The sequence below is a fragment of the Grammomys surdaster genome, unplaced genomic scaffold (genome assembly GCF_004785775.1).
Source record: "Grammomys surdaster isolate TR1022 unplaced genomic scaffold, NIH_TR_1.0 208, whole genome shotgun sequence".
Lineage (NCBI taxonomy): Eukaryota > Metazoa > Chordata > Mammalia > Rodentia > Muridae > Grammomys > Grammomys surdaster.
Window position 1 is genome coordinate 1,038,934 of NW_021604653.1, and position 6,814 is coordinate 1,045,747.

A 6,814-nucleotide genomic window follows, 5' to 3' on the forward strand; every position below is an offset into this window, starting at 1 on the left:
TCTCTCTCTCTCTCTCTCTCTCTCTCTCTCTCTCTCTCTCTCTCTCTCTCTCAGACAAACATACACACACAGGGCGTGGGGATGACACAATCACATAAAGAAATAGTGAACAGCTATTCTTCTGGGACAAGTCCCTCAGCTGTGATCACAGAAGACTGTGACATTTCCTTGCTTAGGTGGCCAGCCGAGCACATGGCTGGTGGGTTCTTTTGGAACTAGGAAAGCAAAATGGGAAGAAAGGAAGTCTGAAGTGCTCTTGTCTCTTGGGGTCCCTTCCAGCTTCTCTCTGGGAACACTGCGGATGCACATCCATATGCACATGTTCTATGTAAAAATGTATTCGGATGTGTGAATATATAATGAGCACAGTGTTCACACTTCTACACACAAAGCACTGCAAATGTGCACGCTGCTCAGGAGAAGATCCAAAGGCCCAGAGAGCTTTGCTGTGACAGCCACTGGAGCTCACAGAGACAGCCACACTCAGAGAAAGGACCAATGCTCCTGCCATCTCAGGTTACCTTAAATCCAGCTGGTGGGGGAACTAGGGAAATGCCTCATTGAGTAAAACATCTGCAAGTATGAAGACCTGAGCTTGACCACTGGAACATACATTTTTAAGAAGCCAGCCAGGTACAGATAGATAGTTCAGTGGTTAAATCACCTGCTGGACAAGCATAAAGACCCGAGTTTCATTCTCCATCACCCATAAAAAGCTGAACACCACAGTGTCTATAATCCTAGCACTCCTGTGGAAAGATGAGAGACAAAGACAGGAGTCTGAGAACTCAGCTAGGGCTTAGCTGACATATGCCCCAGGAAACAAGAGCTTGTCTTGTTCCAGACAAGACTGAAGGCAAGGATTGATGCTTGAGGCTGCCTTACTTATATAGACACACACGGACACACACGGGGAAACACACAAATTTTACGTTCAAAAAAAAAAAAAAAAGCAAGGCACAATGACATAGTTATAATCTCAGTACTGTTTTGGTGGAGACAGATGGACCCCTGAAGCTCACAGACCAGTCAGACAAGCCTACCCACCTAGTGTCAGGCCAGTGAGAGACCCTGTCTCAAAAACTCAAGATGGACAAAATCTGAGGAATGACAGCTGAGGTTGTTTTCTGACCTCCACATGCAAGGACACACACACACACACACTCACACATTCTGATAGTTACAACGCTCCATGCCCCTGTAGACTCTTTCATCCTACTAACTCTAGTCTCAAATGTCTCACACTAGGAAGGCAGGCTGAAGGGGAGAGACACAGGAAAGACGTGACTCAAACCTTTTGCCCAGACATTCAGCTGGGCCACAGACAGTTGCTGGGAAGGGAACAGACACTTCCCCCTTTTCTCTGTCCCTGAAAAGGGTACCCATTCACCCCTCCTGTCCATTTCCAGAGCTGTACCTCAAGTAAGTTTATCATATGGGCATTTGGTTGATAACAGAAGAAAAACTAAAATGTCCTCTAAAGGGGGAAGCTTTGTTCTGATCCTAACAGAATCAGACTTAAGCCTGCCCATCTCAACACTGAGTAACAGCCACAGAATGATTTAGAGGAACTAAGGGAGGGTGGAAAAATTCATGGAAGACAGGTCTGAGATGCTTTGACTTTCTTGACTGAGATAGAGCTCTGTTCCAGCAACAAAGGGTCTCCCACAAGTCCAGGGTGGGAGATCCCTCCGGTCTTGACAACAAACTTGAGATAGGTCAGTTAATGAACTTGTTTTCCACTCAGAACTCAATAGATTCTAATTTGATGTAACCTTATATCCAAGTGTAGTTACAGATGTGACTTTGCCACTACACGGGGAAAACCCCACACAAACCTGTTTGCTGCTTCCCAACTTCACAGCCCCAGAGGCATCCAGGACCATATTCAAACACCAAGCCGAGGCCTGGCAACTACTGCCAGGAATTACTGAGCTCTAGATCTAGACCAGGGCAACCTCAGCAAATCAAAAGGCATCCTCTGGGTCTTACACTTAAACACACACACACACACACACACACACACACACACACACACACACACACAGCTCAAGAATGCTCCAAAAGCCTCTGAACAAAAAAAAAAAAAAAAAAAAAAAAAAAAAATACAAGCGCCACCCCTTCCCTCTTCCCTGCGGTGGCTTTGTGTGTGACATCGACTGTGAGCGCGCGAATGTTGCCGGGCTCACACACCCCCTTCCACCCAACCTGCTCCCAGCACAGAGTAAATGCACGCGACTGAGCGCCCTGCGTTCCCAGAAAGCTGGTCCACCTGGCAGACCGACGCACCACCAGGCCTCTGGCTTTCCACCCGCAGGGAGCAAGGGTATGACATCCACGCCCCCGTCTCCAGAGGCCAGAGTGGCTCTGGAAAGCAGAGCCATGGTGCCAGTCACAGGCCAGGCAGAGGCCCGGGGACGAGAAAGGGTGAACAAGAGGGCACAGAGATCCCCACTCTCATACACCCTACCCCCAATTTAGCGAGCTGTAGCCCCAAAGGGGACCAAAGCGGCTGGCCTGGCGACTCGGCAGGAAGTTCCCAGGACTGCACTGAGCATGCTCTAGGGGAGTATGTACGCGGGTGTCGCCCTTACATCCCACAGCCTCTGCCATCTCCCAGTCGTGGGTGCACTCCGGCTGGATCGCGGTCCGGGTTGGCGGTCCCCAAGGATATCTGGGTTACAAAGGGTCTTCTTGACCTCTTAGCCTGGAGCTTTGGATCTTCGTATCCCTTCTCCCCAGGGACCTGGGGCCCCACTCCTTCATTCTTCCTTCCAACTGGCTCAAGGCACATCTCACGCTGAGCTCTCGGATCCCCAGGACCCTAGCCCGGCCCACGCTGGCATCCTGGTTTCTGGTTTCACCGCGGTCCCAGCGTCCAAAATGCCAATCTCAGCTTCTCGTTTCCAGCCCACTCCACCCGAGCCCCCTCTGGACAGTTCATTGGAAGCCTAAAAGCCTCAGAGACTAGGGAAGGTCTTCAGGGTCCCATGAGAGGGGATGCCTCTGAGCAGGTGGTGGACCCTCCAAGCGGGTCCCTCGGTTGTACTCTGGAGCCCCCTCCCCTGTCCCAAATCAAACACGGCCAGAACATCCACCCACGCAGCCCCGGGTGTTAGCGTTGGGCCAGATAAGGGCTGCCTCATCTCCCCTAGCGTCCCCCACGCGTCCCCCGCGATCCACAGTCCATGCATCTCCCCGAGGGGGGATGGCGAGCTTCTGAATCGATCGCTCGACCCTGCAGCAGCTCTTACCTGCTAGTAGGGGAGCAGCAGAAGCATCAGTAGCAGTCGGGGGTCACTCTCCAGCAGCCGTGCTTCAGGGAACGGGGTCCCAGGCACAGCCAGGAGCGGGGTCACAGCGCCCCCAGAGACTGAGAGTCGGCTACCTGGGCTGGATCGAGCCTGGGGCCGCCGCCGCCACCGCGGGAGCCGCAGGGCTGCCGGGCGAGCGGGCCTCGGCAGGGACGGTCTGAAAACTACCAGCCCTGGCGGGGCCGTGCGCAGCTCGTCCACCTTCCGCCCCTAGACGCAAGTAGGGACGTTCCTCCCGGGTCCAAACGATCAGGACAGAATGGTTAGGAGATCTTCTCGAGGTTTCTACTATCCTTCTCGGATCGACCTACCCAACTTCTCTCAGCTTGTGGGCTCGCGCCGCTCTCCAAGGCAAAGGGATTCCGGGCTACGGACGTTCGGCAAATTCCCCGCCCACCCCGGCAGAGCGCTCAGCCAATTCGGAACGCCTTGGCTTCTCGGGGATCGTCGGCAAACTCTAGACCCTGTAGAAGAGGACTTGAAGCCGCTCCATTCCGCAGCCCAAGGAGAAACAGGCAGCGAGCTAGACCGAGGGAGTTGAGTAAATAGTACTCTAGCAAGGTCAGGGGCAGCGTACAATTACTGTTACATACAGTGCATCCTCCAGAGTGATGGTCTCTGGGCCTCCTCTGGACAGGGATCTTCCAGGAGTGAAGCCAGTGGGGAGGAGATGGCGGGCTCAACTATTTAGGGGTCTTGCCAACTTTAACAAACGCCCTGAGCTCCATTTTATACTTTGTAGAAGAGATTGGCAAAAGCAGTAGGAATTTCTGTCCGTGTCTTTTTTTATTTTTATTTTTTAACCGAACAGATTCGTATTTGTTTATTTTGTGATTTGGGGGGTGGGTGTGAGGTGCAGTCTTGCCTAACCCAGAGTGTCCTCAACGAGCTTGCTTTCTAGCAGAGGATAACCTCTAACTCTGGATCCTCTTGCCTCCATCTCCTGAGTGCGGGAATTATAAGCATCAGCCACCACACCCTTGGCTTTAGTGACCCTGAGCAAGCCATTTATCCTGCTCCTCTCAGCGGCTCTGTTGATGAGAGCAATAACGGCCGCTTCGTGATGTTTTTGTGAAGATGGAATGAAATTTGTAAAAGGTTTGGCAGTGACTGGTACACAGTAGGCACACAATCTTTCTAATGTGCTTCTTTTCTCTGCTCTGTCTGCGTTTTATGAGCAGCCTGGACAGCTTAACACAGTACTCTTGTAAATTCAAAAAGAAATAAAACACATCTCCTGCCCTGAGGGCACCACAATGAAACACTGAGCAGCATGAAATATTCAGTCGGCCACCCTCCAGGGAGCTGGCCATGCATTTACATCATGGAGCATTATAGATCCTGGTTAAGTGTTATCTGGAATGGAAGGAGGGTGGACTGGTGGATTACCCAGGGTGTAAATGACAGGAAGTCCTGCTCCTGTGAGCCAGCACTATATCCAGTTACAGTATAAGGGCTTATCCTGCAGAATTTCTTCAACCATGTTTCACAGCCTTGCTAGGGGTCTCGTTCTTGGGCTAATTTCACCCTAACTTCCACCCCTCCACATCCCCAGAAGAATTATTTTAAACCTGGGGATTATAGAATTTGGGGATTTTTTTTTAAACTCTAGAAACAATTTAGTTCCTCTTCTGCATTTTGTAAAGTAGCCCTCTGGGCCACACAGCCACTGAGTAAGAGCTCTTGACACGCAGCTCTTTCATAGAGCACACCTGTGGTGCTGTCTCCTGCTTGGAGCACCCTGGGAATGTACACAAACGAAATCAGCCCTTCTGTAGCATCCACTTGGAGGAAGAGGCTGGGCTACTTCTGGACCAGAAGAGTGTCCAGGTGTCAGAGACAGTCCAAGTGGGGTCCGAGGACACAGAGGAAATTTGATTGCACAGAAAAACCTTTTCTGGAAACCCCAGGAATATTCTGAGACATTCTTCCTCTCAAGCCCTTAGAGAAAAAAAATGTCTCAAGAAAAATGGTGACATCTGGTGGCCAGGCATTTCTGTGCTGGGTACAGATTCTAATCATAATAGATTTGCTTGAAAGCCAAGTCCCATGGACTGTTCCTAACTGTGCCAACCTGGTAGTCTGAAAGACATTTATCACTTAAACTTTATAGAGGAAATTCTATACAGTTATTTGAGATTCTTTAACCCAGAGCACATACATATATAAATAAATAAAATATGGTATAAATGAAATATGTAAATTAATGTATACACATATGCATAATCTCTCTTATCTATCCTACTTATTTACATAAATATATAGCATGGGAGAAATTAACATTACTTCAATTGTTCTTTCTATAACAATTGTTTAGAGAGTAAAAGCAATAATTTACTGGAGCTGGGAAGATGCTTCAGTCAGTAAAGTGCTTGCTTGTGTGACCAGGAAGACCCAAGTTCCATCTCTGAAACCCATATATAAAGAACCAGGCTTTGTGGAGCACGCTTGCAGTCCTGGTGCTGAGGATGAAGAGACAGGTCGATCCTTTTAGCTTGCTGGCCAGCCGACATAGCCTGGAGAACTCCAGGTACTGAGTGAGTGATCCTGCCTCAATAAATGAGGTAGATATCTGTGAAATGACACCTAAGGTTGACCTCTGACCTCCACGGGAACGTGAACACACCAAAGGACCGAGAATATACTATGTGAATAATTATAGAAGAGATTATTCCTTGCAGAGAGGACAGTGGTGGCTAAAATGGGCCTAGTTCGTCCGCTGAACCAACATGAAAAGGTGATCTCAAATCAGCCACACCCCAGCATGGATGGCCACTTCCTCATAGTTATATAGTCTGCATATCCTTATCCTTCAGTGAACCTTCTCTAATCTATATACCCTGTTGTCGACCAAGACCACAGGGCCCTGTGCAATTGGGAGCAGAATTCCACATGTTCTAGTTTCCTTCTATTGCTGTGGCTAACGCCATGACCAAATGCAACTTGGTAGGAAAGAGTTCCTTTGACTTATACTTCCAGGTTGCCAATCATTACAGAGGGAAATCGGGATAGGAACTCAAGACTGGAACCATGGAGGAACACTGCTTGCTGCCTAGCTCTCTGGCTTGATCAAAGGCCCATGTTACCCAGAGTTGGTGCTGCCCGGCAGTGGGTTTGGCCTTCCCACATCATTCATTAATCAAGACAGTCTCTCAAGTACGTGGCAACAGGCCAACCCAGTCCAGGAAATTCCCCAGTTGAGGTGCCCTAATCTTAGGATGCATCAAGTTGACAATAAAAACCAGCTGGCACACTACAAGTATATACTTACATCAATACATGCTGTTTGAAGATTCAGAAGGGGGTGATAGGAATCTCAAGTGAGGTTCCAGTGACCCCTCCCTCCTTACCTTCTCTTTCTTTGAGGGATCCTCAACAGTCAAAAGCCCTGTTCTCAAAGGTCTCTCGTTAAAAGACACAGCTGCCCCACTGAGCTCAGTGGTTGTTACTCTGAGAGGACAGAGAGCTACAAGGTATCCGGTGCAAAGGATGATGGGATA

General features: G+C 49.4%; 1 protein-coding gene across 1 annotated transcript in view; it reads right to left on the reverse strand.

Annotated features, from left to right (window-relative positions):
- Positions 1–3,693, reverse strand: part of Mgat5 (alpha-1,6-mannosylglycoprotein 6-beta-N-acetylglucosaminyltransferase) — a 281,270-nt gene extending 277,577 nt beyond the window's left edge. The window contains exon 1 of the mRNA XM_028771515.1: positions 3,255–3,693. The gene's annotated coding sequence lies outside the window, so the exon portion shown is untranslated. The remainder of the gene's footprint in view (positions 1–3,254) is intronic.
- Between the last annotated feature and the right edge of the window lie 3,121 nt (positions 3,694–6,814).